Source organism: Prosopis cineraria, unplaced genomic scaffold, assembly GCF_029017545.1.
Source record: "Prosopis cineraria cultivar Desert tree isolate PC_DT_omini unplaced genomic scaffold, ASM2901754v1 PC8, whole genome shotgun sequence".
NCBI lineage: Eukaryota > Viridiplantae > Streptophyta > Magnoliopsida > Fabales > Fabaceae > Prosopis > Prosopis cineraria.
Window position 1 is genome coordinate 5,432,728 of NW_026555339.1, and position 12,175 is coordinate 5,444,902.

The window sequence follows — 12,175 nt, forward strand, 5'->3', positions numbered from 1 at the left end:
AAACTAAAGTAAAAATAATTCAAATAAATCTATTATACCAAGCAATGGAAGAATGAGGAAAAGGGATGAAAAGTTATTTGGTTGCAGGCAGTGAAAAGTTTATGACTACCTAGAAAAGGCTAAAACTTTTGTTTGGTTTCCCTTAGGGATTCACAATTGTAAAAGCCATCCAAATGAAATATATACACAAACATGGTAGGTGGCACTAGATGTATTTCCACGAGATAAAGTAGGGGTGTATTATTATATAAATAGATTGTGTATCATGAATATTTTGCCCTGTTTTCAATGATAGAAGGATACATTTAAAATAAATTGACCATGGATTTTAAAGAGATTTATGAAATAGATATAATAGATAGGAAGATGCTATGTATATTAATAAGATTAGGTTTTAGCTTTTTCCTTTACAGACACGTAAATGATATGGGAGAAAACACACACATGTTTGTTAAAATATATTATTCACACATTCCAATAATATCACACTTCTAAGCTTCATTTTTTGAAAAGGAGATTACCCTAGTTTAAAGGCATATATAGACAATAGTGATATTTGTAAAATTGAATTACATTAACTCTCATTAAAGCACACGTATGATAGGGAACAAAATGGATTGAAAAATTATTGGTCATGTAACAAATAGATATGTGAAAGAATTTATAATAATTTACATTTTAAAAATTAATCATTTCTCAAGGTAATATTATCAAGAAAGTTAGCTTACATATTAAAAAGGGTGTTCATGGAACTTGGAAGTTATTAAAAAAATAATTGGCCATAGTTTGGAGGAAAAGAACAAAATACTGAAATTGGATACAAGAACAGTCAAGCAAAGGTTGTAATTGTTTTGCAAAGAAGGTATAACTCTTTTTGCACTATAAGCTGAAAGTAAAAATAATTTAGATAAAGCTATTATACCAAGCAATAGAAGAATGAGGAAAACGAATGAAAAGTTATCTAGCATTAGGTAGTGAAAAGTTTATGATTACCTAGAAAAGGCTAAAACTTTTGTTTGATTCATCTTTATATTATTAAGAAAAGGTTTTAAATTTTTTCCTTTGTAGACACAGGATGTGGGAGAAAAGACACTTATGCTTTAAAAAATAAAACATGCACACATTTTAATGAGATCTGTAAAAGTTACATTTTTTTAAAAAGCAAGTTACCCTATGTTTAAAGGGATATATAGACAATGATGATAAGAATCACTTTTTTATTTGTCTTAAGGATTCACGCATGCAAAGAACGTGACATACACAAAAAAGAAATGTTATAGCATATGTGTCAAAGGATAATATAATAGGGTTTTAATTAATGTATTCTTATTCTATGATTTGACCTTTAAAGAAGCATTGAATCAGCTTTTACAAAAAAAGATCAAACCTCTAGTACAGCTAGGCATTTAATTGACAAGCTAAAAAGAATATCAAAATCACAAAAAAAAAATAATGTGTAAAAAGCTGTTTACCTCAAAAGACTTTGTTAAAGAGAATAGTTTGAAGCCAAATATCCAATGAGTAAAAACTTCAAGAATCATGTAAAATCATGATAACCTGTTTTATACAATGTGTAAAATGTTGAATAATGGGTTACCATAAAATTTTAAGAACTCTGATATATTTTTGAAATATATTTACATTCATAAATATGGCAAATAAAACATGCTCAGAGAAAGATTGTAATGGAAAGGTAGTGATAAAAAATCATGCATGCAAAGGATAACAAATATATGTAAGACACAATTGAGGAAGGGGTAAGGAAATTTAATAAAGCATAGCATCACAAGGGTTAATTCAAGAAATAATCATGACATTGATTTGACTTAACAACAGCCACAGCAACATGTTAAAAAACATCCCTTACCTATCATACAAGTACCCATGTAATGATGCATATAAACAAAACATCAGGTTATAGAATCTGTAAAAGAAAATCACAATCATCATGTAATATTATATCACAAGTTCATAACTTTTTAACACGTTAACCAATGTATATACATTTCTATCAATATATAAGCATGCAACAGATGCCTAGTAGGGTGACTACACAAGTATTTAAACCCCTTATGTTATCAAACTGATTTGATCTCTAAACAACTAAATCAGGTGATTATCTCATTTGGATACAACCATTTATCCGCTGTGTCAAAAGTTTAAGAAGTATAAAAGAACATGTCCATTACTTTTACACACTGGGTAAAAGGTTGAAAAAGTGACTTAAAAGAGTAAAGCAAATAGAATAGATTATGATCAATCATTTTTGTAATGACTATCTTCAGCTATAAATAGGTGCAACCTCTGGCATACTCAATCTAAATTTCTCATTTGATATACGATACTAATACAGTTGATCATGAGCCATTACATTCATTTCTTAGAGCATGAGTTGAATGCACTTATTCAAGGATGGAGAGATTGCGGGGTAACATCAATATGAGTATGTTGTGAACCAATTATAGTGACAGAGGAAGTGGCAGTGAGCTCAAGAACTACCTATATTAAAGGATATGAAGGCAACCGTCTATATGTAGGATCACTTTGATGGTATAACAATTGTTATTTAATAATGCATTTCTTATATTGATATATGAGATCAAAGGGATTGATTAAGCAAGAATCAGATGTAGCTGATGATAAACTTGTTAGAGATGTTAAATATTACATGGTCTGGATAAGGAGACATGCACGAAATTTAAAGGCAAGGTAGCTAAGAAGATTAGATAGAGCAATGATAATTCAAGACTGGTTGAACAACACATACATGAAAGTCATACCAACAGAGCCCCCCTTTATCTCAGGATGGGTTTATTACACAGTGACTACAATCACAGTTTAATGACATCCTGTTCAAAATGTAATAATTGCTGTGGAGACATCAAACAACATAACTAAACATGAAAGTAAAATGGAAAGCTCAGACAAATACACTTTTCCAGAGAGCTCAAAGTTAGGGGCTGATCTTAGATTTTTCTAAGACTAAATAAAAGAATATAAGAGCAAGGACTTTATTACAATGTTATTTATATGTAATGTATCATCCTAGTAGGTTGAGGAAGGCAACAGACTTTATAGTATTAGTTTTGGTGTTTAGAAAAATTGTCAAGATGACATGTAATTGGACCTGTCCTACTTAGCTTGGTCATGTATGGTAGTATTAGATATGCAAGGAAATTATAACATGTGCATGAAAAAGTGAGATGAGTAACTACAATATAGTAAACTCCATTAATTAAACATAATATATATCAAGAAATACAGAAATAATGACTGACATGCATGATGGAAAAATAGATGTTGGAGATACACGTATAAGAAAAGATATTCTGAATAAAAACTTGAATGAGAACCATAATTAAAAGAATTTATAGCAAAAGCAGGTAGATTGTGACCATGATACATAACAATTGCAACAGTGAGTCCATACTTGTAAAAAAACATTCCAACAGTGATTTAGATTGGCATCATACCTAGTTAACAATGCCCTGTCCACATTATGACCAAAACAAACTCTAGAGAGAATTATTGATTTTGAGCACCAAATATGTCATCTTGAATAATTTGAAATACTAAAAGAAGAGACAAACAAAATAAATAATCAACAAAATTCACATAGCATGGTGGGAGACTATAACATGGATTAAACAGTGTCATATAGAAGTAGTAGAAAAAATTACATTGATTTTGGAGATTGTTTAAGTAAAAAACAATACACACATAGCCTTTTAAAGGCAATAACACATTATTCAAGATAAAGAAATATGAAATTGTAAAATCTATGATTACCATATAATCAATACAGATTAAAAAATATAATAAGAATGATTACGTAATTAGAGTTCTTATCAAGCTATATACTTGAAGTTGACAGATTTAATAGTATAATAATGATTATGCCCTTCATGCGCCAAAAGATGACAATAATAAAAAACATATAACTATTAAAAATGACTTGTGATATGCCCATCTAACTAATCATTTGTCATTAAACCCTATAATTAAAACATTACACGCATGAACCGTTAAAGTTTAATTGTCATTGAACATAATAAATGTACAATGCTGAACTGAAGACAAAATATATTATTCTTTAGCATAACATATAAGTAGTGTGTTCTTCATACACTAAAATATAAAATTTATATAATTACAAATGCTCTCTATCAACAACTTACACAAGTCTTACGCACCTAAAACAATCTCTTCACATTTTTGAGCTACCACCACCAAGGTCAAGATGTTTAGGGTTGGTGTATCAGCAACTTTGGTTGCTTTTTTGAACTCCTGAAGATAATCTCTCCCTATGATAAATGTTAAAATGTTATTGTTAACAAATAAAGTTAGGATCTTTACCATTCACTGCCATCTGGTGGCAAAAGAGAACAAATAAAAGATGGGCATGTATGTATTAGATCAAAAATTAAAAATGGTGAAATAGGAGAAAGGAAAAGCCAATGTAAGCTATTTGAGAATTCTAAAAGAGGACATTGTCAGATTACTATATGTTAGAAAAAATAAATGAGCTAATATGAACAAAAGATCTTTATACAAAGGCTACAAAAGAAAAACATAAACATATTATTTATCATATTAAAATCTTTCATCACATTAACCAATATTTGGAGTTACATCCTTAAGAAAGCATCGGCAGATTTATCACAGGATGGCTTCACAGGTGCTTAATTTAGGTATGTTTTAATTATGATATGACCTCCAAACAACTACAAAATGAGGTGTCAAACTCATTAGGTAAAAGTCAAATAACTGATGTGTAAAAACTTCAAGAATTTGGGAGGACTGAGTCAAATTAAATATGTCAATGCCAAATATCTACTGTGTAAAAAACTATAAGAAAGATTCTACATAACATTTTTAAAAAGATTACATTGTAGCTGTTGCTTACAATCCTGGATATATTTTTAAAAAGATTCTGCATAAAATTTCTAGGAATCTAAAAATATTTTGTAAAATGAACACCTCTAGATGAAATTAAAACACCTGCTTAAAAGAACTTACTAAGAAGAAAACAATCTGACTAGGAAGGTAGCTATTAATATTGTTCACCTATATCAAAAAATAGAAATTATAACAAATTGAAATAAAAGACCAAAGGCCATATGTCTTAAAGTGAGGAGCAAAACTCAAGGTGATGCCCTTACATTCATTTCTTCATATTATAACATTTCAATTATTAAAGTACAGCTACTATATGAACGCATACTTTTATCTATAAACTTTTGTACAAGTGTATAGTCTATATTTAATGCATAAAATACATAACAAGAAAAAAATTAATCTTGTATTTGCCCACCATGTCTACTGACTGTATCAATCATTTTAATATAAGATCCTTCTTCTACAAGTTCATAAACTTGGCAATAAAAAAATCCAAATTATTAGAGTAAAAGTTTCTGGAACAATTACTAAACTCAAAGTACATTTGAAAGACTTGCCTTTCTATAATTAAGTAGAAAGTTTTTAAAGTCGTGCGTCCCTACTTCAAAATTTGGCCTACAAAAGTATATTAATTAGGTATAATTTCATGGCAACCTTAATAAAGATGTCACTACTTTTAGAAGAAATTTTACTCATCTGCATAGTTAGGACTTTGCTGAATTTTAAGACATATATTTCTTTCTATTGTGTTTCATCACTGCATGTTGTTTCCAGAAATATAATCTACAAGAGAAATGTAAAGATGCATAAGAAGAGATCAAGATTATCTGTATAAATTTCATATAACATATTCTTAACAATGTCCATCTATGGCTGCAGTAGCTGTTGCTTACAATCCTAGATATAATTTTAAAAAAGGTTTTGCATAACATTTCTAAGAATCTAAAAACATTTTGCAAACTGAACACCTCTAGATGAAATTTAAACACTTGCTTGAAATAACTTACGAAGAAGAAAACAATCCGACCAGGAAGGTAGCCACTAATACACACAATGCCAAATATCTATTGTGTAAAAACTTCAAGAAATTTTTAGGACTGTGAACATTTCTATAATTATACAATGTGTAAAACTTGGAAGACTAAGTTTTTCATAAATTTAAGAAACTCTTATATTTTCTTCAAAATATATTTACATTCATGAAATGGTAAATTTCAAATAAACAACTTAATAAAAAGCACATCCATAGCTATACAGTTCATGCCAACTTAATAAAAAAAAATGTAAACTTACCTCATCGGTAGACATAATGCCAGACCTACTCACTCCATCCATTTCGACATACTACATTCAATGATTACAAAGGAGTTAATTACATAAATGCAAGAATGCACACATGTCTAAGAAACCTTCACTCAACAGTTAGGCCAATTAACACATAAGGGGTTAACATATATGTCACCCTGAGATCTGAAATATTAAGCCCCCCAAAAAAAGATTGGGTTTTTCATGAATTTTAAGGAACTCTTATATTTTTTTTTAAAATATATTTACATTCATGAAATGGTAAATTTCAAATAGACTCAGATCAAGATTCCAACAGAAAATTCAAATCAAAAGGCAAAAGACATCCATACTAAGGAATACATAAGTAAGGAAGAGTGCAACACATTTAATAAAGCATGATATAAAGGGTTAAATTATGAAACAAATATGACAATCATTTGACCTCTCAACATCTATAGTAACAGGTTAACAAAAATCTTATACCTTTGATACAACTAGCCACTTAATGATGCATAGAAACAAAATATCATCTTATGGCATCTGCAAAAGAAAATCATAGTCATGTAATCTTATATCACTACCTTTCTGTACATTAATCGAGATATACATTTTTAGGACTATAAATCTTGCAAAAGATTATTAGTCACGTAGTAAATAGATATGTGAGGAAATGAAAAAGGTAATTAGTATAGGAAATTAAAACAAATAAATCATGAGAAAATACATCACATACCAACAAAAAAGGTCATAAACAGATTATAATAAGTAACTATAAAAAAATATTTCAAATGAGTTGGATAAAAAAAATTAACTTCACCCTGTTTTTAGAATGCAGGATATAACACTAGGATGACTTCTAAATGGAGATGGAACGAGCGACGGCTGGATGGAAAAACAACCCTAGGACAACTTTAAGGCTTTGATCAAGAACATTAATTAGGATAATCATGCAGGGGGGCTAAACCAAAAACTATTTGAGAGTGAAGCTGCTAGTGGATTGAAGGAAAAGGGCGCCGTAGGGTTGGTGAAATCAAGTTAAAATAGGTAGAATCTTGTTGAGAGAGAGAAAGGATAGTAAATAGAGACATGAAAGTGAGCTGCACGATTCAAAATGAGCAAGGTGTTTTTTTTAACCAATAAAGTGGGTAGGGTTAAATAAAATCAAAGGGAATTTGCTTTATCCAATGTGTAAAAACCAAAGGATAAAACTTTGCATGCTGACTTAATCGTACAAATTGAGGTGACTTCTCAAAAACACCGAAAATGCTTAGAAGCTCCTTTGTTATTTTTTTAGATCTAGAGGAAAGTAATTTTTAGCTCTCTAAATAATACCTAAAATGCCCCCAGTTTACTATTCATAAGCATCAACTTTTGGAACAGTTAGCTATTTTATATTGATCAAGTTTAACTTTGGAATTGTCACTAATTTCTTTCCAATTTGCAAGTAGTTTTGGCCAAATGGACTAATAGTTGAAAACCACAACCACTTTGAAAGTTTCCATTACTTTTCTCTCATTTTTTTTGGCTAATTTCGTGCTCAAGCATTCTCATTCAGATCTTTCACTCAATTTCCTGCATTCAAACATTTTCTCTTACTTTCTCACTCGTTCTTCAGTTTTTCCATCCAATCAATCACCTATATCTTTCATTTCTCATCCAAATCACCCAAAACCTATATCTCTCATTTTTTTAGAACATCAAGAGTCAATTTTATGCATTACAATCCCAACATTAATACACGTATTTAAAGGTATGTGTCTAAAGCTTCTCCACTATGGCACACGTGATGATATAGATACATTTTGATCTATCATCTTCAAGTACAACGCACGTTTCTTTTACACAACTTTAGAATTTTGACTTTTTTAGTTTTTACTTCTCCAATTCCATTATTAAAGTGTGTTTTAAAAAGTTTATTTAATTCTATTTATAAATATGATGTGTCTTTTTAAATAATATTTAAAAATTATTTTTAAAATTATTCTTCATAAAAAAAAAGTAATGTGGTACTTGTCTGAAAAAGATCCCTTTTTAGATTTATCATATAGCAGTATATTTAAAAATTTACATACTTTTATTTCTTATGCTTTTTTTACATTAATATTGATAAAATTGATAGAAATTACTTATAAAAAGAATCAAAAGAGTATCATATAACAAAATATTTTGTCCATCACTCACCTCGAAATCTGCACTATAATGTGATCTTTGTCAAGTTTTATATTATACGCAAATATATGAACAAAGATTCTAGTTACCATTTCCCCTATATATATATATATATAAATATATTGTTATCTTATGCCATGAGCGCAAGTAATTAATTTCTAGGATTGTGTTCATATAATAATCATGATGACCTATAGTTTATATCATATCAAACTGCACGTGCTAGTAACAAAAATGTTTTAGCTCCCAAGAGCATCTTCCATGATTTACTATGTTTTACATATTAATAAAGTACTCAATCTAATCTTAATAAATAGGACAAGAGAGAGTATATTCTCAATGGATCAGGGACGTATAGTAATAAAATTTAGAAAAAATATAATTTTTAATCCCTATAATTTTATCGAAGTTTTACTTTTAATTTCCTTAGTTTTTTTCAGTGTGAAACATTGAATAAAACTAAAACTATAGGAATCTAACAAATAAATGCCACTCAATCTTTTTGAAACTATAAGAACTGAAAATATGAGAGAAAAACTACAAGAACTAAAAGTAAAACCCAATAAAAATTATAGAGACTAATAATTGTGTTTTTTGTAAAATGTATTCTCTTTGATTTTTATTATAGGGTGTCTTTTAGAATGACTATTTAATCTTTAATATAAAGGACTTGATAAGGTATTAATCATGATTTTTCAATATTATCTACTCATTACAGTTCAGTGGGATAAGATGAGAAGTTTACTATATTTTTAGAAAATAATAATAACATAATCACACCTCTTTAATTTTAATGAGGTAGTTAGAAGTGTCTACAAAGACTAGAGAATGCATGTTTTAAGATTGGCACCACTCCTTGTAATATCAATAGATTTTGAATTAGGTCCCTTTATTTTTTTTTTCCCTTTTTATAGTGTGTCCTTGCAATTTACTCTGCTAGAGACAAAGGTTCTCCTATTAATTTCCACTCCAAATGCCCTTTATGTACTCTAACAAAGAATGACGTGGCATTGAAGAACATGCCACCAAATGTTTTTCCAATCTCACCTCTCCCACTCTTTTTCAATGCAAAAGCACTAAGGTCTCTCTCTATAGAGTATACTATTTTAACGATGATGCTTATGATATTGAGAGGGAGAAGACTGATTCCTTGAGCTGGTTCTACTTACCAACATCGGCACTCTCATCACTATTGCTTGTGTGTTGGCATGATTCAAGACATTGGGTAGCTAGGGATTGGGGCCCGTAATTCTGATGGTGGTAATGGCCATTGTGTTGCCAACTAGATCTGGCTTCCTTCCAAATCCCTCTAGCGTCTCTACATCATCCCCTCAGCCTTTAAAAAAATTGGCAACAGATAAGGCCTTACTTAACTTCAGCTAACGCACATCAACCTCTTTAACTCCATCTTCTTTAATTTATTCTCTTTGCAGGGGTTTTTAGCCTCAAATTTGTGTAGAATGACAAATTATTATGAGATGAAAGAGAAGCATGGTGAGAGAGAAAGAAGCACAAAGAAAGGAGTAAAGGACGAAGGAAAGAATGAGAGAAAAGCATGTGGAAGTACAATTAAGAAAACCAGCTGGCCCGATTCTACGGGCTCAGGCCTAAAAAGGTCAATATATCTCAAGCCCGGCCTTGAGTATAACGGCTTTAGGATCGACCCTGCAAGCTTCGGGCCTTTTTACCTTTTTTTATTTTTTAAAATTAAAAATAATTCATTCATTTCATTATAATATAAAATTTTATTTTAATGTCAAATTACATAGGCAATATCTTAGTTTTTAATATCAACAATATCTTGATTATACAAAAATATCCTTATTTTAAATAATAAAACATTAAAACTTATAAATTCTTAATTCAAGTCATACAATATAAAATTATATAAATATCAAAATAATTTGTTATTAAAAATATAATTTAAAAATATTAACACACGTACGTGACATGAGTCAAATTATTGTCTAAAATTAAATAAACTAAAGTATTATATAAATTTTAATTATAAAATAACTACTATAATAGCTAAATATTTGAAATATTATCAAGAATATCAATACTATTATCATAATAACTAATATTTTAAAATATAAAGAAGTAAATAGGTCTAAGCTCTCGACTTATAGGGCTAGCTCGTTTAGACTCTCAATCCATTAAAACTGATCCTTATAAGCCTGCATTTTATTTTAAAGATTTAAAACTTAAGTTCAACCTCAACAATTATCAAACTTAAATAGATTGGTTTTATGAGTTTGGCTTGCTTTCCCGCTCTATGTGGGAGGGGAGAAAAGCGACTTGTTGCTTACAGCCTTACACAAGGGGGAGAGAAAGTGAATTGGGGGGGGGGGTGGGAATGTCATAATGTGTCGCTTATTCACATGCATTACTAGTGCCTAGAACATTTTTTGACAAGGGGATTGAAGCCTTTAACCCTGAAAAGTGTAAGGATTTAATTAAAAAAAAAAACCAAAGGGACTTAATTCAAGATATAATTACAAGGCTGGCGTATTAATTTTCTCTTTAAGTATTTGGCAAGCATTGTGGAGTAAAAGCAGAGAAGAAATTGGAAGTACCTTTATCGGGGAGAGTAATAAAGTGGGAGCAAGGCCATTCTTCGGGGACCGTGCATGTCGCAGCTATAGCAGCTATGTCCTTAAAAATTACTCTTCCCTTTTAAATTACAAAATATTTTTAAATAAAATTTTACATATTAATAAATTTTATTAAATATATTTAATAATTTTATTTTTTAAAATAAAAATATAAAATTTTAAAAATACTTATAATTAAATATATTAAAAAGAGAAGAGATAAAAATTAATTATAGAGTGAGAAAGGTTAATATTAAAATTGACATATTTAATAAAATTTTAATATACTTAAAGTGTCTTATTTTTAAAATATATAAATTTTTTTAAAAGTAACATATAATTTGAGACAGTTTCATTAATAAATCATGACATTTTAAATAATATTTAAAAAATATTTTTAAAATTATTTTTTATAAAAGAGAGAAAGTAAAGTGATGTTATTTTTTAATTTATTATGTAAAAAAATATAATTGTATATGTATGATTCTAGTTTGGGTCTATCGTTGACGATTCTTTGATGTGGGCCAAAAGTGGCGTGAGACAGCGGAATCTTGCAGCGACATTGCACATGATTTTATCAGTTACCCGCAAAGTTCCATTTTCCACTGGGAAAGGTATGGCGATGACTCATCCATATAGCATTCACCAACTTATTCGACACAAAACCTGCTCAATCATCCTCATCTGCACAATTATTGGCAACAAATTTGAAAAATACAGTTCACCCATAAAAAAGTTTACAGTGGATCGTCATGGAAGGACCTGGAGGTTCTTGCTCGACTTTTTAACTTGTTATTGAACTTGACTCGTCAATAGTTATGTTATGCGTAAAATCATGCACATTAGTTTGGTTTTTTCCGCTAAGCATGATTCCGTGAATTGGATCTTTCTTCTTATAACTTCTCCTTGTTTGGTTAAATTATATGCATAACTCTCAGTGACACATCCCGTGATTTGTCACCCAGCACCATCCTCTCTTGATCTTTTCCAACATTTCCCCCTCACCATTTGGGAGACCTTTTCATTTTTTCTTTTCTTCTTTTTAATCATGTGTTTGGATTAAAAATGAAACGTCGCTTATCAAAGTGTTTGAGTAGGCCTTAAAGCCGTATGAGCTAAGTGACTGAAAAGTCAGGCTTAATCAATAACCTAAACAAAGGGGTCAACCTTGAGTTCAATGGGAAGCGACGGCTAGATAAATATGTCAAAATTCTGCCAATTGCAAA